At 40.5% G+C, this 23,177-nt stretch overlaps 1 pseudogene; it reads right to left on the bottom strand.

Annotated features, from left to right (window-relative positions):
• Positions 1-4,164: 4,164 nt before the first annotated feature.
• LOC114630860 lies at positions 4,165-7,887 on the bottom strand (annotated as a pseudogene).
• Positions 7,888-23,177: the final 15,290 nt, after the last annotated feature.

Below are 23,177 nucleotides of genomic sequence, written 5' to 3' on the forward strand. Positions count from 1 at the left end.
GCATGTACCACCATGCTCAATTTACGAGATCCTGGGCATTAAACTCAGGGCTCCATGCATGCTAGGCGAGCTCTCCTACAACTCTAAACCCTAATTATTTTTTTCCAGCTCTTAAAAATGGCCAGACCTCTGGTTTCTGTGGTTTTTGTTGAGAAGTCCTCTGTTAGTCTAAATCTCCATTCTCTGAAGCTTAGCTATTGTTTTTTATGTTTTTTGAAAATAATCTGTTATGCTTTTTCCTGTTTAGTTTGATTTTTCTAAGAATCCACCAGCTTTTCTGCTGGATTTCTGTTCTAGTTTGCTTTCTGTTGCTGTGATAGAGCACTGACCAAAAGCAATTTGGGAAGGAAAGGGTTTATGTGGCTTACATGTCCATGACATAGTCCATCCTTGAGGGAGGTCAGGTAAGAGCTTGAAGCAGAAACCAGAGAGAAATCTGTTTACCGTCTCTGGCTTGGTCAGCTACCTACCTTTTACAGTGGCAAGTTGTCAACTACGCCAGCATAGCTGACTGAGTTCCTTGGATCGGCGGAGGGCTAAGGGCAAGTAAAAGAAACACAAGAAGTCATCTGGTAAAGACCAAATGCTATATTTTCAACTGCATAGCTCCTTTTTATACTCTCCACAAAAAAGGAACAAAACAGGAACAGGAACAAAACAGGAACAAAAACAGGAACAAGGAGATACACTTGGCAGCCTATCACCTAAGCTTCAATTTCTCCTTGAGCAGTCTTCTCAAGGAAATGCATAGAGATGGGGGATCGGGCATAACAGCACAGGTGCAGAGGATGGTGACTCACAGCAAGTACCCAGGAATGGCACTGCCCATAGTGGGTTGGGTCCTACCACATTGTCTAAGACTAGCTCCAATAATATGTTCAGTGATCCAAGGAGGGAGTATGCAGATGACAACGATATAAAGCAGACACACAATCACACACACTTGGTGGATGAAGAAAGCACCAATGAGCAAGTTTCAACAACTTGACACACACACACACACACACACATATATATATGTACATACATCATACATACATACATACATACATACATACATACATCATTTTGGAGCAAACTCCAACAAACAGGCTTCAATCATTTTACTCTCTCTCTCTCTCTCTCTCTCTCTCTCTCACACACACACACACACACACACACACACACACACATTTGGTGGATGGTGCAAACTCCAATGAGTTGACCCCAACAACTTTATCTTTTCTTTTAGCCTTTTTATACCATCTAAGACGGAGTTCTCTATGTAAGAAAAAGATTACCTACCTCATAGCCACAAGTTACATATTCTCTAAAAACAATCACCACAAAAACATATTTTTCTTTTTTTTCTTGGATGTTTTATTTACATTTCATATGTTATGCTCTTACCCCATCCCCCCGCCCTGTCCAGGAACCCCCTATCCCATTGCCCCTCATCCTGCTTCTCTGCAGATGTGCCCCTACCTACCCCCCCACTCTCACCTCCCCACTCTCGAATTCCCCCTACTAGGTGTCCAGCTTTCATGGGACCAAGGATCTCCTCTCCTACCTGTGCCCGACAGGGCCGTCCTCCTTTACATACACAGCTGGAGCCATGGGTCCCCTCTCTAAGTGCTCCCAGGCTGGTGGTTTAGACCCTGGGAGCTCTGGTTGGTTGGTATTGTTGCTCTCCTCATGGGGCTGCAAACCCTTTCAGCTCCTACAGTCTTCATTCTAACTCCTAAAAAAACCATATTTTTTAAAAACAAATTAAAATCATTACCCAAAAGGAAATTACAACAGGATTATTGATTATGTATTCTTCTTTTGAAACTCATACCTAACTAAAGATTTCCCATCTATCTTTCTCTCCACAAGTTCAATGTAACCCAAAAGCAATAATTCTTTTGTCATTGATTAACAAAGTTTAAGCAAGTCAGCCTATAGTAGCAAGTTTTTTCCCTATGATTCACTGACAACAATGTGTATTTACCAAGAATCAGATCATCAACTATCTTATGTCTTATTTATGAAATCTTGTTCAGCTAAGTTGGCTAATTATCTATCCTCTATTCTTATAATAGAATTATTTACTCTTTATTCATAACCATGACTTTTCATGGTGCACACTAAAACCTGTGCTTGTGACTACATCCCTAGATCACAAGATCCAGAACTCAGAACCAACCTAGAAGAAATATTTTCTTTGATCATTAACTTGCTCCAAGACCATTTTTCTCTCTAGTACAATTACGTGCTTGTAATGCCTGAAAGTTTTCTAACCTATGCAGCCTTTGCTTGCTATTCTTCATGGAGGGGGCACATTCTAGTCTTGATTCTAACTGCATTATATCTTTCTGGCAAAGCATATTAAACCATTACTTGAAATTCCCTATCAACTACTCTAACTTCCTAAAACTATTTAAATAAAATCAGGGATCCTGTAAAATAATTAATTCATCTAAATAATATTTTATCAAAGCTCATCTTCATGTTGATCTGCAGGAAAATTGTCCAATAGAGTGGGCTATCTATCACCCTGGGAGGAGTCATACTAGGCTGTAGGCAGTGAGGGTCTCCCCACACCCAATCACACCGTGCCAGATGTATGGGGAATGTAGCAATGACAAACACGAGAAGGTATATCAGTGGCAAGAAGCAATCCTGAGACAAAACCCTGGGGCTATGCCTCTTCCAGGGTACACCCATGGAAGTGCTACAGAATGGTCGACTGCCTCCAGGAAGCTCACTTGCCCACTGCAGCTCCTCATGCATGGTGTCTGCCACCACATCCATCAGCAGTCATAAAAATGACCCACAGACATGCCCACCCCATAACTGACCGAAACAGGTTTTCAACTGAGATGACTTCTTCCCAGGTATGTCCTAAGTTATGTCAACTTGACAAAAGCTAACTATGACGGTATTCGTAGAGTTGACAAAATCATCCACATGTGGCCTGAAGACAGTCGACATGTGGTTGTATATGCAACTTACTGAGTTCTCATCAATGGCCTACATCCCTTTACATTGTCCAGGTTAAGGCAAGAGGCACAATGATCCTTCAAAATTAAAAAAAAAATCCTTTTCTCTCCTTATAATATTTTTTTATTATTGCCATAACAAGTTATCAGGCATCTAGAGTTCAGAACAATACTAGTTTTTGCCTTATGTTTTGTAAGTCAGAAATATGAAGTGGCCTCCAGTGGGCAGATGCCAAACTGTTGGCAGAGCTGTGCTCCATCTAGAGAGTGCAGGAGGAATCCATTCTCCTTTCCTTCCCAGGGGCTAGTGACTACATGCATGCTTGCTGTGTGTTTTATTCCTCAGACCTGATTTAACTCAATCACAGCTGCAAGGTTCCTTTGGCATTAAGCATCATCAGTTTAGTGTTCCCTGCTGTGACACAAACTCATTGTATGCACTGCACTGTTTTAGATCCCTCCACTGGGCAAAGAGAGACAGTGTCACAGGATGTTCACGCTGCCTTCTGTGTCCTGAGAACAGGGACTCCTATGACCCAGGCATCCTGAGTCTTCTTCAAGATCCATAAATCATGTTTACTTATTTATTGCTAGGTTCCAGAGTAATAGACTGGATGCCTATGATTTTCTAAAGAGACCAATTATGTTTTTCTTGGATTCATGAACTCATGAATCTAGACATGTTGGTTTCAATAGCTGCAGGATTATTTTGACTGATGCTTAAATCAGTCTAGCTTTACTCAGCGAGACTGCTTTCAGGTTGGCTCCTGAGTTCTTTGATGTAACTTATCTGTCCTTGGTCCTTGCATTCTGATGTAACCTGTCTCCTCACTTGCTTTGTCCGATGCATCCCTAGACCAAGAACCTGCCAGTTTTCCAAAAAGCCCCATTTCCTTTAGTGGAAAGTGGTCCTTAGAGACTGTAGTGGGCACTGTGGAACTCACTGCTGGCAGGCTGATCCCTATAGAAGACCTTCAACTTTTGTTTGTTTCTTTGCTTAAACAGAGTCTAACCTGTAGATATCTGGCAAAATAGAAATGTGGTTCAACACCAAAGTCGGGGTATAAAAGAATAGATTTGTATCCGAGAAGCAACAATTTAATCTCCATTGATATAAGTCTCCATATGACACAGTATTTTTTTTTTAACCAAGTATCAATTCGGTTTTATTTGTCAACTGGAAAAGTTGACAACCCTCCGGTGCAGCAGGGTGTTAATTTAATCCTCTTCCTCATCATCACCAGCTCCAGCACCGCCCTGGCCCTTCTTGGCATTCTTCCTCTTCACTCGGCCTGGACGGCCACCACCATAAGGAGAACGGAGGGAGAAGTCAATGTGCTTCTGGGAGTCCAAACGAACAATGAAGGATGGGATGTTCACCACCTGCTTGCGGACCCTGATGTGACGTTGGCAGATGAGCACACGGGCGTGGTGAATAGATTTGGCCAGGCCCAGCTTAAAGACCTGGGTCTGCAGCCGTCTCTCCAAGAAATCCTCAATCTTCAGGCCCAGGATGTAATCCAGCTTCATCTTGCCCTCATCCAGCACCTCAATGCGGACAAGCCGCCTAAGTAGAGCGTTGCCTTCAAACAGACGCCGAGGATCCTTCTCGTCCAGTGTCAACAGCTCCCGGGCAGCCTTACGGATCTTGGCCAGGGTAAATTTGACCCTCCACACCTCACGTTTGTTCTGGAGTCCCTACACTCCAATCAACTTTAGCTCCTGATCGAGACGTGCCTGAGTTCGTAGGCGCAGCGGGCCTAGCGAGGTCAATATGCCGGTTGCCAGAAGCTGGGTTTGTCGCAAAACCTATGTGACCCCACGGAGACCCTTCGAGAAGACACAGTATTTTTTAATTTATAAACAAAATAGTATATATACCTTACATTTTGATGTATAAATATACTATGTACGATGCATAAATAGCTAATCAAGTCACTTAACACAAATTCTTTATGTATATTTTGGTGGTAAAAACTATTACTCTTTGAGCAATTTCAAACATGCAGTGTATTGTTATTATCTGTAGTCACCAAGACATAAATAGACCTCTTGAATTTAGCCCTCCTTTTAAACTAGAAATTTTAATTTTTGCTTAAGCTTCTCCCTAACTCCTACCATTACCCTCCAGCTTTCTGCTAATCACCAATCTACTCGTCCTCCGAGTTCAAGTGTTTTAGATTACATACATTAGTGACATCATTTGTCTTTCTCTGCTTGCTTAATTTACTTAAAACACTGTTTTCCAAGTTCATCTATATTCTCACAACTGATAAAGATCAGTAATTGTGCATAGGGACACTACGTTTTATTTATTTACTCAGATCCTCATGGACACTTGGGCTGAAACCAAATCACTTTCTGTGAAAATATAGTTATGTCTTTGATATAATTATCTCATATTTATTGGTAATGTATCTAGGATTGGGATCTCAATATCATAGATAGTTCTATGTCTGTTGGGAGCTATATCCATAGTATTTTCTGTAATTGATGTATATTTCCACCAAAGGAATCGGAGATGTGGTTCAATGGTAGAATGCTCAATTAGCATGGATGAGATCTGGGGTTCAATTCCCAGTACTGAAAACAAAACAATCTTTCCAAAGCAAAACAAAACCATTTCCAATAATGCTATAGAGGCATTTCTATCACCAATAAATGCTTTGTTAGCCATTAGATTTTTCACCATTAACAACAGGTAATTATCACGTTTTACACATGGTTGGATAATATAAAGTAATACAAATATTATAAAAGTTTCATTGTTTTTATATAGTCATATATAATGGAATAAATGTTTATTGTTCATAACTTTACAACTATATAGAGACACAGCTAATGGAGATAAGTAATTATGAGTTACTCTATCAGTGAACAAGATGGGCTACACCATTATTGCAAAAGTGAGAGATGTACTTTCTGGGAAGCCATGCTTTGTTTTCAACAAATAAAGTACAGCAACTTTTTTGTAAACTTCTGTTTTTTTAATCTCTATAAAATTTTACAAACTAAAGGCTGGAGAGATGGCTCAGTGGTTAAGAGCACTTGCTGCTCTTGTAGAGGACCTGAGTTTGATTCCCCAAACCCATGTTGACTCGATGAACTGTAACTTTGAACTGTAAGCAGAAACAAACCTTTCCATCTTAAATTGCTTTGGTTGGGGTTTTAAAAATATTACAGTTGGAGAATGAACTCACATGGTTTCTTGTTTTTAACCTGATATTGTTTTAGAAAATGTATCTTTCTTATTGTCAGTTGAGCAAATGAATGCATTTTACCTGACTTTTCCCTATGTATCGAAACATAAATAAAAACACTTCTCAGTCATCACAGTATGCTCATCTGTATGGAATCGCAAAGAATATTTCCTACTACAGAAAATTATTCAGACACATGCCTAACATTTTAGATCCATTATCCATTGGGTTTTGCTGTGTTTGATGGAAATCTGCAAAGGCTAAGTTACATATAAATAGCAGTGCTATTAACAATCACAAAATTAATGAGATTAATAATGAGCTCAAGTGTGTAAAATGCCAGAGTTAGCATAAGCACCGTGATGCCTTTGTGCATGACATTTTTATTTTGCCTCAGGGAAGAGTTCTGTGAGCTAATTCCCTAAGTATAGCCAATACATTATCACTGCAATTAAACTGCTCAGTATCTTAGTTGTTTTCTCAACTTCTAGAGAGAGCAAAAACGAAGTACTCTTGAAGGAGACATTTGTCGTTAAGTAATAAGTAAATGTGGATTCAAACAAAACTGAAGTAAGGAGCAGCTCTGTATAGCACTCTGATTATTTTAAGAGTAAAACATATTTACTAAAAAGTACTTGAAAGCATGCACACACACACACACACACACACACACACACACATGCATACACACACTGTTCAAAACTACACACAAGCCTATATTTTATTGATGACCTATGACTACTGAAATCTCTGGTTCTACCTGTCTCTACAAAGAGCACCTAATAAGATTGCTTTAGATAAACACATCGTCTTAGTCACTGTTCCAGTTCTGTGAAGAGTCATCATGACCAAGGCAACTCTTATGAAAGAAAGCATTTAATTGGAGCCTTGTGTACAGTTTGAGAGATTTAGTTCACTAGTGTCATGGTGGGGAGCAGAGCAGTATGCAGGTGGGTACTGGGGCAGTACTGAGAGCTACATGGTGGATCTTTAGGCAGAAAAAGAGAAAGCCTAAGCCTGGCATGGGCCTTTAAGACTTCAAAGCTCACCCCCAGTGATACACTTCCTCCAAGGCCGCACCTCTCAATCCTTCCCAAATATTGCCAATCCCTAATGACAAGCATTTAAATATATAAGCCTATGGGGGTCATTCTTATTTAAATCATCATATATAACACCATAACCTTTTCTTAAAAGCTAATTGAAAAACACAATTTTTGCACAGCCCCACAATAGGATACCACTCAACAATGAAAAGGAAACAAACTGTCAATACATGCATCAAAATGAATGGATTCTCATATAATTATCCAGTTAAAGCAAGGCCCTACATAAGTACAGTCTGTGTGATTTCTTTTATATACAATTTAGGAAGTACAAATCAATCTGTAGTAACAGCACTGATGTGTTGGTCTGGGATATTTGGAGGACCAGAACATAACAAAGCAAGGAACTTCAAAGAATCATGAAGATGTTTTTGGAAGTGACATCTTGATTATATACTTTCATAGAACTGTATAGGCATGTTTTAGGTAAGTTTCTCTGTTGTTGGGCAAAATACTAACCAAAATTAACTTAGAAGGAAAAATGGCTTATTATCTTTCAACTCTTAGATGATAGGTTATCAATGAAGGAAGTTGGGGCAGGATTTCAAGGCAGTAACCTGAAGGCATGAACTGAAGCAGAGACTTCGAAGGGGATGGTGGTTACAAATTTACCTCCATGGCTTACTCAGGTTGCTCTCTTATGCAACCCAGGAGTAGTTGCCTAGGGGTAGCACTACATCCAGTGGCTGGACCCTCCCACATCAATCAGTAATCAAGAAAATTTGCCTACTGGTCAGTCTGTTGGAAGCAGTTTCTCAACTGATGTTCCCTCTTTCCAGATGGCTTTAGCTTGTGTCACGCTGACAAAAACTAAACAGCACAACTGAGTCCTTGTCAATTTGATACACAAGTACATGAAAATGTTAAACCATAACTCTTTTTATTATGCACAGATCACAGTATTAAAAACAATACAACTTTTAAAATCCTACAGTCTTTAAAAAATTCAAACACCTTAGATTCTCAGCTGCAGGTTAACATGTGTGTGCATGTACATGTGCATGTGTGTGCATGCGTGCGTGCGTGCGTGCGTGCGTGCGTGCGTGTGTGTGTGTGTGTGTGTGTATTTCAAGAGGGAAGAATCAGGGAACAGTTATTATCAAAGCAAAGCAAATCCAAAAATCCAACAATGTAAATAGTTCAGCATCTGACATCTGGGACTCCCTCATAATCTTTGGGACTCCTGAGGGTTTGAGCATTTCCTCTTCTCTGGCTATGACACCTACAGCACTCACAGCTTGTCTTGTAGGCTCAGGGTGGCTCCACTCCACAGTACATTGCCCTTGGTGTCATCTCGTGGTCCTGGCATCTCCAAAATCTAGGGATCTCCACTACAACTGAGGCTCATCTGCACCATTGGCTTCTCCTGGCCTCTCTTGGGAGATTCCAACTGAGCCACAGAATGTCAAACTCAGCTCTGTCCATGACCCTTTCATGCTTTTAAAACTAGTATGAGGCAGGAGACTCTCACATGTTATTTGCCACATTCTGCTGTCAGCTTGATGCAGTCTTCGTTTCCTTTAGACCACAGCTTCTGTCTTCTGCTCCTGAGGAAATATCTCCAGAAGATTTGAAATCCATGACGGTCTCTTATTAGTCACAGTTATTTCTTCAGCCCCAGCTGAGAAGAAATCACATATCCTTAATTAAAAATATCATTAGCAACTCTGATACAGTGTTTCAGACATTCAAACTCCCCTCTAAAATCTCATAAGGCAGGCCTCTATTGTCTGTATTTCTCTAAAAACAATCTTATCTTGTGAGCTCCCACAGGATAGATTTGTTTCCAGCCCAAAGTTCCAAATGTTTCTACAATCCTCCCCAAAACTACATGGTCAAGTCTGTCACAACCTTGCCCCACATTCCCGGTACTAGCTTCTATCCTGGTTTAATTTTCACTGCAGTTATAAAGACACTCTGATCAAAGGAAACGTGGAAAGGGTTTATTTGGCTTGTACGTTATAGTCATCATTGAAAGAAACCTCTGCAGTAACTCAAGGTGAACTGAAGCAGAGGCCATGGAAGAATGCTCTTTACTGTCTTGCTGCTCCCTGGCTTGCTTTCCCTGCTTCCTTATACAATCTAGGACCACCTTTAATGGGATGCTACTTCCCATAGTGGGCTGGGTCTTGCCACATCAATCACTAATTAAGAAAATGCTTCCTCAAACATGCCTACAGACCAATCTGATAGAGATGCTTTCTCAATCATGGGTTCTTCTTCCCAGTGATTCTAGCTTGTTTCTCATTGACCACCTAAGTAGCACAGTCATGAAAGGCAAACATAGAGGGTTATTACTTTATTACAATCTCCAATACATTTAACTTGCTTATTTTAATTTTCATTAAATTATAATCCTGTCCCTATTGTTGAAGATGATACTTACATTTCATTTTGAACATGGAGAAGTCGAGCTTGTATCTAACTAGGGCCTTTACCTCATGGACTACCAGAGGAGAAAGGCAGCCATCATCCCAGCTACAAACCCTGTGATCTAGAACAATGACCTGTTTTCATGACACGCTGTTGCAGTAGCAGCACAGATATAGGAGTAACCAACTACTCTGTTTGGATTTCAGGCACACTCCCATGATGTGGAACCCATGTCTCACGCTGCTTGATAGCTAAGAACCCAAAACCAGATAGGTCATGCTCTTAGGGGAACACAAAATACTACTGTTCTCCTAAAGGAACATAGCAATAAAAGAACTCTTAATGACATTCTGCTATACCCATAGAACAGTGGCTTGTTCAGCCATCATCAGAGAAACTTCCTCTTGCATTAGATGGGAATAAACACAGGGACCCACAACTGAAAAATGTGCAAAGGGGAGACTTTGAAACAATCCTAAATTGGATGTCTTCATCACCCGCCCACCCCTCAGGGCTCAGATAGCTATTCGGGAAAGGAGGTGGAAAGATGTTAAGAGCCAGCAGGCATGGGAGACAGACACACATAGATTGTGGCAGCATGCACACAGCCTTCAGGGGTTCAAGCCAGACAAGGTCCCAGCACTGACATGGAGAACTGGACACAGGCTCCCATCCTTAACAAAAAAGCTGTCTCCAATTGACAACCATTTACAAAGAAAAACATAGCTTTCTCCAGTGGAGTCTCACTGTGTATAGAAACTGCACTTCAGGGTGGGCGCTATGCCCAGCAGTAGACGGCTACCACAAAATGAGCTCAGTGGTATTTGTATAGATCTTTTGTCTCCTATTGCTTTATATGGCACTTTTTTTTTTGTCTCATTGGTCTTTTGATTGTTATTGTTTCTGACTTTGTGTTTTTATGTTTTTGTGTATGTGTGTTTTTAAATTCTGGTTTTTGTTTGCCTACTGTTTTTTTTTTCTAAAGAAAGAGACAAAGGGCATGGAGTTAAGTGGGTGGGGAGGTGGCAAGAAACTAATGGAGTTGAAGGAGGGAAAATCATAACCAGAAAATATTGTTGATCATTTTTTTTTAGTAATGTTATAATCCTATCTCAGGTGACAAGTCCTCAGTAGATATTTGTGCTAGCTGGTTTTGTGTGTCAACTTTACACAAGCTGGAGTTATCACAGAGAAAGGAGTCTCCCTTAAGGAAATGCCTCCATGAGATCCAGCTGTAAGGCATTTTCTCAATTAGTGATCAAGGGTAAAAGGGCCTAGCCCATTGTGGGTGGTGCCATCCCTTGGCTGATAGTCCTGGGTTCTATAAGAAAGCAAGCTGAGCAAGCCAGGGGAAGCAAGCCAGTAAGAAACATCCCTCCATGGCCTCTGCATCAGCTTTTTGCCTCTAAGTTTCTGCCCTGCTTGAGTTACAGTCCTGACTTCCTTTGGTGATGAACGCCAATGTGGAAGTGTAAGCTGAATAAATGCTTTCCTCTCCAACTTGCTTCCTGGTCATGATGTTTGTGCAGGAATAGAAACCCTGACTAAGACAATATTTCTTTCATTTTCTTAGTATTTTTTCACTGTGTTCCTTGAGTGGACTTCTTTCCCACTTGGTGTCCGTATGACCTGACTTCTTTAAGTGTTCATAAACATGCACTTGGAGATGATAGAGAGCATAGAATTATCACCAGCATCCTGAGGATAGGGGCTACTTTCTCAGGCTGGTATTCCCTACACCCCGAGCTTGCTACATTCTGAGTGCAATAGTCCAAGGCACTTTACTCTCACGGGAGGCTGCTGCTAATTTGATTTAGATACTCAGATGATGCAAAACTCTTCACTTGGGCTTCCTGGAGATCTTCCATTCTCCTTCCACTAGAACTCCACTGGATTCAAGCTTGAAAGAATGTCCCTGCTCCTCCCAAACCCCACCACATACCTAGGCATTTACAGTGTGAGAATTCAAGGCTTCCCACCCCTGCCATTCTGACTCTCATTTAAACACAGCGTTCCTCTTGCCTTCTATTGTCAACAGTCCTTGGAAACTCCTGTTGTCAGGGCTGCAATGACTTCATGTTGCCAAGCCAACAGTCATCTCTCCTGGCCTCCTGACAGCAGTGGCCTAGTTTGCCTTCTAATTGCGCTCTCCCTGTTTGCATCAGCTGTATAACTTCTGGATACTCAGCTTACTCCATTGGCTGCACTTTATCAGCTCCCTTTTCTCTTTTCATACACTCTGAATGCTGTTTGAATTATAATGGAGTTATTTGTACCAAAGCCTAGAAAAAGATTACAAATAAAGGCAGAAGGTCATCTCATAGCTGATAACAAGAAATACCAGAAGACTACTGTAACCATGACCTTGCACTGAGCCACAACATTACAGGACAAATATTCCCTGTAAGAACATCTGCCTAGCAGCTGCATGTTTCTCCTAGATTAATAATATCATTATTATTGATTTTTGTAGTCAAGGATAATCATTATTACAACAACCTAAATAACACTCTTTGTCTTATCTTTAAAACCGGTGGTGATATATTTTGCCTCCTTGGATATTCCTACATACATTTTCCTTATGAGATTTACTCCCAGATAAACGAACTGCTCCCTGCTTGGTTACTTAGATTGCCATCTGCTTGACCCATTAATGTTGGGGAGCCTTAGGATTCTGCTATGGGATTTCTCTATCCTCCCTTCTCTTTTCCTGATGATCTTATCCAGAACATTTATTCAACACTGCCAAAATCAGCTCTTCAATTTAGACTCTCCTATTGTCCAAACTCAAGTGATACCTTTCCCTGCTGAGCTCTTGTCACAGGAACTCAAATCACTTCCAAATGTCATAGGTCCAGAGGAGAACCTCACTCCTTCTCCTCAGCAGCCTGGTCTTACTTCTCCCCACCCTTCATATCTCAGGGAGCAGCATGACCTTCCCTTGCTTGAGCTGAACCCTAGGAATCACTCTTGGCTCGTCTATTTGTAGAGTTCTACATCCCATCTGTTCAAGGACAGTCAATTTCCCCTCTAAAACCTCTCTCCATCTCGTTACATTTGTCCTATCATTACAACCACCTCCTTCCCTCAGCTCACCAATAACTTCCTTCTACTCCCTTGATAGCATTCTGCCTGGGCTGTCTGCTTCCAGTCATTTTCCATTACAATCCACAGAGTGCTGAGTTTTCCTTTTAAAATATAAATCAGACTGCATTGCTCTACCATTAGCTCTCCCCTATGGCTTCACATGGTGTTTGATACCATCCAAATGCTCCTTCTTCAATGAGCTCTTACAAAATTTAAATTCTGCCTCTGATATATCTCATGTTCACTTTGCCCATCTAATTGATGCCCACACTTGCCAGGTTCATGGTCTAGCCTGAGGCTTCTGCTCTTCTCCACAGGGCATGCTCTGCTCACCTTTCTCATCTCCTTCAATGTGACCCCTTACAGAATAAACAAACAAGAACTCAAAAAATTAATGAACTTTTAAGAGTAATTTTAGGTTCACAATAAAATTGAATATGTGAGTCTAGAGTGAGCCCTGCTGTAAAGTGTGAGAAGAACTGTGGGTCACACTGAATGTGTCCATGTGGGGTCATCAACTGCAACAAAGTCAGCATTGTGTGGCCAAATGTCAGCCGTGGGGAGGTAGCTAGGAGTGACACATGACAATTTTCTGTATTTTCTATTCAATTTTATTGATGATGCCATCTGCCCATCTTTTAGATGATATATATACTTTCTCATTGCTCTAAAAATCCTCCAAACTTTGCCTGTGTGTCTTCTCCTCCCCAGACCCTGGGAACCATGGATCGTTACTTTTTCTCTTTATAGAGTGTAAGATAGGTGGGGCTGCACTCTATCGGCCTCTCTAAGTTAGCTATATTTTTCATTTAGTAATATGTGTTTCTGTTCATCCGGGTCTTTTCATGGCTCAATAGCACAGAGTAATGTTCCAATGCTTGGGTATATCACAGTTTCTTTGTCTGCTTTTGCTTGCTTCCAAGTCTTGGCAGTAGACAAACCTTCTCTAAATATCTCTCTGTGTTTGTGTTGATGTAAGATTTTGACTAATTTGAACAAGTACCAAAGATTATAATTGAATATTTAGAGTATGTTTAGTTTTATGAATAACTGATAAAGTTTCCCTCCAAGGTGACTACATTATTTTACATTCCAATTAGAATGAAAAATTCTTAGATATCCACATCCTTGCACATATTTACTGTTGGCTGTGATTTGAATTTGGGCCATTTTATCTTTGTGTTGCAGTGTTTGATTTTTGCTTTAACTTGTAATTCCCTAATGATATATTATATTAAATATCTGTGCGTATTTTCCATTTGTGTATCTTCTTTGATGTTTGGGTCTTTTTCCTTTTTATAATTAGTATACAAAACAATGGGTTTCATTTTGCTGTTTCCATTCATATATACCATTGTACTTGGCTTATAGTCACACTTGGGTATTCTAGTCTTTTTCCTTTTTAAAAAAATTGAGTTATTTTCCTTTTTTAAAAACTTTTTACTTATTCTTCTCTCATATATTAATCTTGACTGAAGCCTCCCTTCCCTCCACTTTCTCAGTCCCTCCATACCTTCCCTCTTCCCCAGATCCATTCCTCCTCCATTTCCTATCAGAAAAGAGCAGACCCCCCCCCCCCAGGGATATCAACCAAACATACCATAACATGCTACAATAAGACTAGGCACTTACCTGCATATTAAGTCTGGGCCAGGCAATCCAGTAGGAAGAAAAGGGTCCCAAGAGCAGGCAAAAGAGTCAGAGACAGCCCTACTCCCACTATTAAGAGTCCCAGAAAAACCCAGGCTAAACAGCCACAACATATATGTAGAAGACTTAGCTAGCAGAGACCTATAAATGCTCCATGATTGCCATTTCAGTTTCTGTGAGCTTAGTTGATTCTGTGGGTAGTGTTCTGGTGTTCTTAACCCCTCTGGTTCTTATAATCCACCTTCTCTTCTGAGGAGTTCCCCTGAGCTCTGCCTATGTTCGGTTGTGGGTCTTTGTATCTGTTCTCATCAGGCACCTGTGATGGCTATTCCCAGTTGTCAACTTGACTATCTCTGGAATAAACTACCATCCAGAAATGGAGGGCACACCTGTGACCCAGATCTTGAGGCTGAAAGACACACACCTTTAATCCAGATCTTGAAGCACACCTTTAATCTGGGCCACACCTTCTGCTGGAGAGAGACCTAGATTAGGACAATGTAAGAAAGAAGGGTTCATTCTTCTTCACCTGCTTGCACTTACTTGCCAACACATCTATTGGAGCCTACTTCACCAAGATTCCAGATTATATAGAAGACCAGCTGAACCACCCAGCCTCACTCATGGGATTACTAGATTCTTGGACTTGCCATTTTTTGGCCATTTTTGGGTTAGTTGGAATGCAACCTGTAAGTCATTCCAATAAATTCCATATATACATATATTTTTTTTTCTATAAGTTCTGTGACTCTAGAGAGCACTGACTAATATAGCACCAATCCACAAATATAGCAGAATATCATTAGGAATCATTTCATTGATTTTTTTTTTGTCCTATCATCTGGCTCTACCCTAGCTCTCTGGGTCATCCAGCTTCTGGTTCCTGGCCATCAGACAGTGGCAGACATGGGCTCCCTCTCCTGATGTGGGCTTCAAGTTAGAGAAGTCATTAGTTGACTGAGTTATTTTATCATTACATTTTGAGTATGTTTTTGTTAACAGCCCTTGTCAAAGCAACTTTTGTAAATATTTCCTTCCAGTCTATGGCTTCTCATTATTATGGCATTAGCTCTCACAGAGAAACCCTTTTAATTTTAATGAAGTCTGGTTCTGCATTATTTATTTCATGGACCATGGCTTTGGTGTATCTAAAAGGTCATCATCATACCTAAGATTATTTAATTTTCTTGTTATGATCCATTTTGACTTAATTTTTACTGAAGCTCGAAGATGTGTCATGGGTCACTTTTTGCATACGGATGTCCAGTTTTTTTCAACATTGTCTGCAAAAGGCTACCTTTGTTTTGTGATTTGCATATGCTTCTTTGTCTAGATCACTTAAATGTGTGTAACTGGGTATGCTTCTGGTCTCTTCACGTTGTTTGATTTGCCCATTCACACTGTCTTGATCGTTGTTGCTTACAGCATCCTTTGAGTTTGAGGAGTGTCAGCCTTCCTACTTTGCTCTCCCTTGAGTAGGCTTCTCTGGATCTTTTACCATGCTACACAAACTTTAGAGCCACTTTATTGATGATAAATACTCAACCAATCCACACACAAAATAACTTTCTTGGACTTTAACTGGAATTGCACTGAATTTGTAGAGCATGTTGGGAAGAGCTGACATCTCGACACTGCCATCAGTCTATGGTCTAGCATCTATCTCACCTCATTTATTCGATCCTTTGATTTCCTCCATCGGAGTTTTACCTCCCATCTTACATATATACTTTGTTGGGTTGATACATAATTATCTCTTGTTGGGGAGGATGCTAAAATAAGTAGCAGTGTGGTTGTCAATTCAAACTTTACTTATTACTGGCATCCTTTGCTGCAAAGAAGTTTCTTTGTTTGCTATAATCCCATGTTTCTATTTTTATCTTTTGGGACTGTCTTTGACCATGTGGATTTATTGTCCGAGCAGCATCCCTGTTTGGTGCAACTGTCACTTCTGTAGGAGAAGCTGGTGATGGGGATGTGTTTGTCTACACAAGAACAAACCAGTCAACGTCCCATCATGAATTGGATAGGACCTCATGAGGAATTATTGGCAGTTGATGGTTTTTTTTTTCTTCAGGGGTGTGTCCATTCCCCAGTGGATAGCACCACCATACCCATGTGATATGGGTAACACTAATCGGACTCAGTGGGTGTCTTAGTTATGGTTTTATTGCTATGAAGAGATACCTTGATCACAGAAACTCTTATAAAGGAAAACTTGTAATTTGGCAGACTTACAGTTTCAGAGGTTTAGTCTGTTACTGTCATGGCAGGAAGCATAGCAGTGTGCAAGCAGACATGATACTGGGGAAGGAGCTGAGAGTTCCACAGCTTCATCTCCAGGCAGCAGGAGGAAGACTGAGACACACTTCCTCCAGCGAGGCCACACATACTCCAATAAGGCCATACCTCCAATAATGCCACTCCCTATGAATCTATGGGGACCATTTTTATATAAACTACTACAGTAGGTTATACTGTAGTGTGCACATGAAAGTGTGAAGAATGTGTGGAGCAGGAATTCAGGAGGAGTAGAAGGGAAAGTGTGCGTGTGTGTGGTATGTGTGTGTGCATGTGTGAATATAATCAGAATTCATTGTATATGTATACAAAATTCTCAAAGAATAAACACATATTCCAATGAATTTACATCTTGATGCTTATCTATCTGTTCTTGCAAAGTATTTACTTTTCCTATAGACCCTTTAGTCTATGTTAAAAATGTTTTGGTCTAATAGTTCTGACATTCTTGCCATATCTATTTCTCTTACATGTTTTGTGTCTTCAAGTTGGGTTTTATCTTATCTTATTTTGTTTGAGTTTTAACATACCCTGTTCATTTTGGTTGAATGGCAGGTATGATGTGCAGGTTCAAAGCTTGCAGTAATTAGAACTTTGGTAGTGTGTTGGTGAGGGGAACCATTCTTTAGTTTCATAACCAGGCTTTGTTATCTTGGAAAACCTGTGCCTTTGGACTGCCGATCTAACCAGGGCTTTTTAGGATTTTTCTGCATTAAGTGGGGCTAGATGGTTGGATAGAGCTGACCTTAGGTATTTTTTCACCTCTCTATAAAGGTTAGGCTGAGATAACCTACTAGCAGTCTAGAGTCTGGTAACATCTTTTTCTTTGAGGGCAGATTTTGGCGTATTTCTAAATGGTTATATTTCTCTTCCCCTTGCTGGAAGCACATGGTGTATATTCATTGACCAGCACAGTGAAGATCTGGGCACTCCTTGAGGACAAACTACACACTATCATTGCTTCCCCGCTAGCCTGTAATTCGGCCCTATGCCCCTCAAGTCTCCAGCCACCGATCTGGAAGGTTCAGGTTTCCCACTTGGCTGCTTCCCCTGGAGGTTTCAGCTTGCCAGTTTCTGGTTTCTGCTTCCATAGCTGCAAATCTCTGAATCTTCCTCTCCATCTCTCTAGTTTTTTTGTTTGTTTGTTTTTGTTTTTGTTTTTGAGGAATGGTTTGCTTAGAGACTTCATTTCTCTGATGATCTAAGAAGAGTTATTGATGTTTTCTCTTCTGATACTCTTAGCTTCTTCTTAGGTTAACTTGGTGACTCCCAAGCCATAACATGGCCAACCCAGACTCCAGGTATATTTTATTGGTCTTTCTAGGAGAACAAACCTGTCATCTCATCTTTCTCTGCAAGGTCACCCTTCTGCCTTCTCTTTTGCCTTGTTGTGTCCAAGACCCATTGCTCTCCTATGTGCTGTGCTGGATGCTCTTTGTGATGCCCTGCCAATAGAGTGAGATTTAGGCGGAGTTGCAAAGACTGGAGAAGGAAGGGACTTACTTTTCATTTGTTTTTGCTTCTGTCCTTCAGAGTCTTCATGGGAGTCTTATTGTTTCTTGCTGTTTGTGAACCTCCCAGTGTTTGGGTCCTCATAGACACTTTCTTTTTAGGTGAGAGATTTAGTGAAGAAAGAGATCATGGGGAAACAGCAAAACTCTTTGTTCTTACAATGACAGTAACTTCCAGTAAAAAAGCTACTCTTTGTCAAGTGCCTGTTTAGTGGTGTTTACTTTTTAAATAGCATCTTACTTAACACAGAGAGACAATTATTACACGAAGAAAGAAACTCATGAGGAAAGAAGAGTGACTAGCTCAAGGTTCATACTTTGTATAACTGGAGGAGGATTTCTTTGTGAAGCCCTGAAACTAGCTCGGTAGACCAGCTCAAGGTTGGCCTTGAGCTCAGAGAGATGCCCCGGACTCTGCCTCCCGAGTGCTGGGAAGAAAGGTGTGTGGCACCACTGCCTAGCTGGCTTTGTTTGTTTGTTTGTTTGTTTTAAAGATTTGTTTTTATTAGTGTGTGTTTGTGTGTTTGTGTGTGTGTGTGTGTGGTGGGAGGGCAGATGTGTGTGGATGTGAGTACCAGAACAGAGAGCATTAGATCCCCTGTGAACCACCCAATATCAGTGCTGGGAACACAACTTCTCTGCAACGGCAGCAAACTTTTTAAATCAGTGAGCTATCTCTTTAGCCTTGAAGATCTAGCTTTCAATCTCATGTCTGAAGAGTATAGTATCCTATATTACACTAGAGAGATAGTCACACAGAGATTGAACATCACAGGAATTTCAAGGGCATTTTGTTTAAGCCAAGATAGACTTACTTTGTCAGAAGGGAATATATTCCTCAAGGGTGATGCTCTCTTGTTGGGAGTGGAATGGTGAGATTGGTTCAGGTTCAGTGTGTGGCGTTTGTCTCTGATGCATAATCATGAAACCTAGTGGCCCTTTTGGCTCCCCATTTGATTTGTTACACATAACCTGCTCCAAAAATGAGGACTGGCATGTTGACATTTCCAATATTCCATTAAGCCTTTAGAACATGATTTGAAATGATTCTCACATTTTAAGTTGTTCTCCATTAAATCTATGCACAATTCTGTTTCATGCTTTTGTTATCTTATTTGTGGGTTTTCTTTAAGAGGCAGAGACAGTGATCTAAGTATCTCCTTGGCTTTGCATTATAGATTTATAAACTCCCAGAGGCAGAAAATCTTAAGGCTGGGAAATGCATTTAATTACAGACAGTGGAGTTTTTTTTTTTTTTTTTGAGAGACACAATGAAGAACACATCTCCATAGAGTTACAAGGAATTATTTCATTCCAAGATAATATTTGCTATATTAAATCGGGCCAATAGATGGAGAAGTTGTTCCATAGAAAGCAAAAGGCTTGGTTCCTCCTCTGAGAAATAAAGAAATTTCAGTTTCTGGCAAGTTGAAATGGATTTTCTTAATAAAAATGAGAAGTAGAAAAACTGGGTTACTTATAAATTTTAACAAGAAGTAGTATTAACTAGGAACAAGAATTTCACTAATTTCAATTAAGTGTACACGAAACTCTTACAGCTTATACTGTTTTTGAAGTTTGGCATTTTTCACTTATAAGTATGTATGTATGTATGTATGTATGTATGTATATGTACCTAGCCTTGTATACAAAGGATTTAAAATAATGTACAAAATTGTATACTATGATAAAAATAAAGTATAACCAAATAATTACGTTTAACAAGAAAGAATTAAGAGAAGTTGGGAAACAAATATGTTCTGGAGATTTCTGGAAGTTGATAGGGAATCAGCACCGTATGTATAGACCCATTACTGTAACATAAAGGCAAGGAGTCATGCCATCAACAGTAATTATCAACAGAAATTATGCCAACAGGAATTATGCCCCTTAAAATCCATGAAGAAGGTATTGTACGTAACATAACATAACAAACAATGCCCTTATATCGAACATGCTTATGCTTTTCACAGCGCTGATCCCTAGAGTCTTAACTGGTGCTAACCCCACAGTGTTGTCCACTAAAGGGGATCAGATGGATAGACATCATGCACCCCAAATACTTTCTTTAAGAAAAGGGTAAGAGGTAGTCACGATGATCTGAGTAGCTCCTTGGCTTTATACATTTTTTATTCTCTGGTTTAATTAGTAGAGACAATTTGGAATCCACCAACTCTCCACAAACATTCTCCAGCCACCCCTACATTTGTGTATTGTGTGTACATAATACATAATACATGTGTGTTGGCTAGAGTTAGACTTTGTATATCTTTCTTAATCATTTCTCCACTTATTAGTTTTTTTTTTTTTAAATAGGCTCTCTCACTGAACTTGCAGCTTTCTGATTGGCTACACTATCTGGCCAGCAAGACCCAGCACTCTCCGGTCTCGACCTTTCCACTGCTGAGATTATAGGCATGTGCCACACCAAAAATTTTGTATGGGTGTTAGGAATCTAAATTCAGGTCCTCAAGGTTGTGTGGCAAGTTTTTTTTTTTTTTAAAGCAACTAAACCAGATCTATCGGTTTTGGATATTATTTCTCTAACTGACGGTTTGGTATAGACAGAGAGATGATGTAATGACTGAAGAACATGCTATCTGCACAACCTTTAGCCCTGAACCTAGAACAATAAAATCCATCCATGCTCAACCTGAACTACCAGCACCTTCAGCCAAATGACACATGGTAGCTGCTGTGGTTGGTCCAAGCTAACATCTGTATATAATATGTTAAGGACCCTGGTATATTTTTCAAAAATAATTTAAATGGCTTTTCTTGTCATTTCCTTCTGGAAAAACTTATCCCAGCCCTGTGTTTGATCTTTCATTTTGTTCCATACCTCCAGAGCTTCAATGTCCTGTGGTTCTTACAGTCTCTCTCTTGCCATCTTGCTTTGTTCTCTATTGTCTCCCATGTTCCCAGGGAGCATGGCTTCTCTGGACACTGAACCACAAGTCAGGCCCTACTGTTCCCAGCCTTTACTGCTGACAAGACCAGTTTTCCTTTCCAAGTAACAAAGAATCAGAACACAACCATCAACTTTAATGGCTTTATTGTTAGTCAGATTTCCCTAGTGTCTGTATTCTGTGACATGCATACATTTTTTTTTTTCCCTGAATGGTGTTTGGGGCTGGAAGCTGATCTGAGAAAATTTTTCCAGCCACTTGATTTATTTGCATCCAAGTTTTCTACCTTCAAACGCAGAACCGTTGCAACCTAGGCAAGAAGCAACCAGTAGCCATCTGCTCAACCTCACACACAAACATCCCTCCCCCACTGGACTTTCTCTCCCCTCCACCCTGTCCATTGCCAACACTACCAAGAAAGACTATCTCAAAAAATTTATAGTCTGTCACCTGAGGATATGCCAACAGGGTGTGTTTTGGCCTATATTTCTGTATACTGGTTGAAAAAAAAGTCCCCAGAATTCTGTTTTGTTTCCATTAACCTTATTCTGAGAAATTACTGACCCTGAATATTGGAGCTGCAAATGGATTCTTTTAACAAGTATCCTGTCAGGAGGCAACCTCTGTGTGTTGTGGGCTTTTAGCCTGCAAATGCTTTTCCTCCATTCATCCAGTCCCCTAAGAAGTATTTATTTGAGTGACTTTTCATGTATGAGGATTTTAGGAAGATTTCTATCTCTGCTTTTTTGGGAGACTTATATTTGGAAGAATTTACTTTTGGCCTGTTTTTACAGCTGGTGCTGTCTCTTTAACACATTGCCTCTTCCTCCTACCTGTTTGAGACCTTCCCAAATCAGTGGCTCTTCTGATTTCTCTATTGGCTTTGCCTTCACCCTGTGCACTCAGACTTATGTGAGGTATTTGCATCCTGAAATAGTTTGCCCATTCCTGTCAGTCTTGAGAAAATTATCTGAAATTCTTCCCTAGCTCAGGGCAAAGAAGAGTTGTCATCATTGTCTCGAGTTAGAGCCAATGAGTAGATGCAAAGCTGTAAAGTAAGCTTGATGCTCTGTTTTACCATAATACTGATGTTTGCGCTGCTAGCAGTGCACAGGTCTGAACTGAAGATAACATTTGGAGACCAAACCTTGTGGGCAGCCAGCAGCAAGTAGCCTCAGCTCACCCACCAGTCTCAGGTGATCTTGCTAACCACCCAGGATTGGGAAGCTCCAAGCCTGGTCCAGTCTCTCAAGGAAGCTCCAAGCCTGGTTCAGTCTCACAGGGATTATCTGGCTGTCATGGTAGTTTCTGCTGTGATAAAAATAATGATTTTTTTCCAAAAGCTCTCTATGAACAATACTCTGTTCCTATTAGTGTATTAGGCAGAGTTCTCCAAAGAGACAGAAACAATAGAATATGCATGCAGATGTATGAAAGGAGATACAAGGGGAATAGGCTCACACAATTTGGCAGCTGTTAAGTCCCACCACAGACCATCTGTACGCTAGAGACCCTGTGGTGTGGTAATGTGGGTTCAGACCTTAGAACCAGGGAGGCTGATGTAACTCAGTGTGAGACTGAAAGGTCTCACCCTAGTGAGGGGTCACAGTCCTGAAATCTGTAGCTCTGAAGTTTAAGGCAGGAGTCTATGTATACTAGCTCTCAGGAGGGGTAGGAGGAGCACTGGCCCCATTCCTGTATGTATTTTTTCTGTAGCCACAGCTTTGTGGATGCTTCCCACACACACTGAAGACAGATCATCCCTTCCTCCCTAGTACAGACTCAAATGCTAACTTTCTTTGAAAATACCCTCACATATCCAAATCCTGCTTTCCCCTGTTTTTAGGCATTGCTTAATTCCAGTCCAGTTGTCAGCTGGAATTAGTAATCAGCATTAGTGACCACTTTTTGAAAATCATTGGAATATTGGACTTACATCTCTGTGTGTCTAAAATTAGGGGTCAGGAAGGAGGCAGAGAAACAGGAAGGAACATTGGGAATGCAAGCAACTGAAAAGGAGCTCCACCCCTCCCACACCCACCCCAAAGCATGGCTGCTGAGTCACTCCAGAAGACTA

Source organism: Grammomys surdaster, unplaced genomic scaffold (assembly GCF_004785775.1).
Source record: "Grammomys surdaster isolate TR1022 unplaced genomic scaffold, NIH_TR_1.0 347, whole genome shotgun sequence".
Classification (NCBI taxonomy): Eukaryota; Metazoa; Chordata; class Mammalia; order Rodentia; family Muridae; genus Grammomys; species Grammomys surdaster.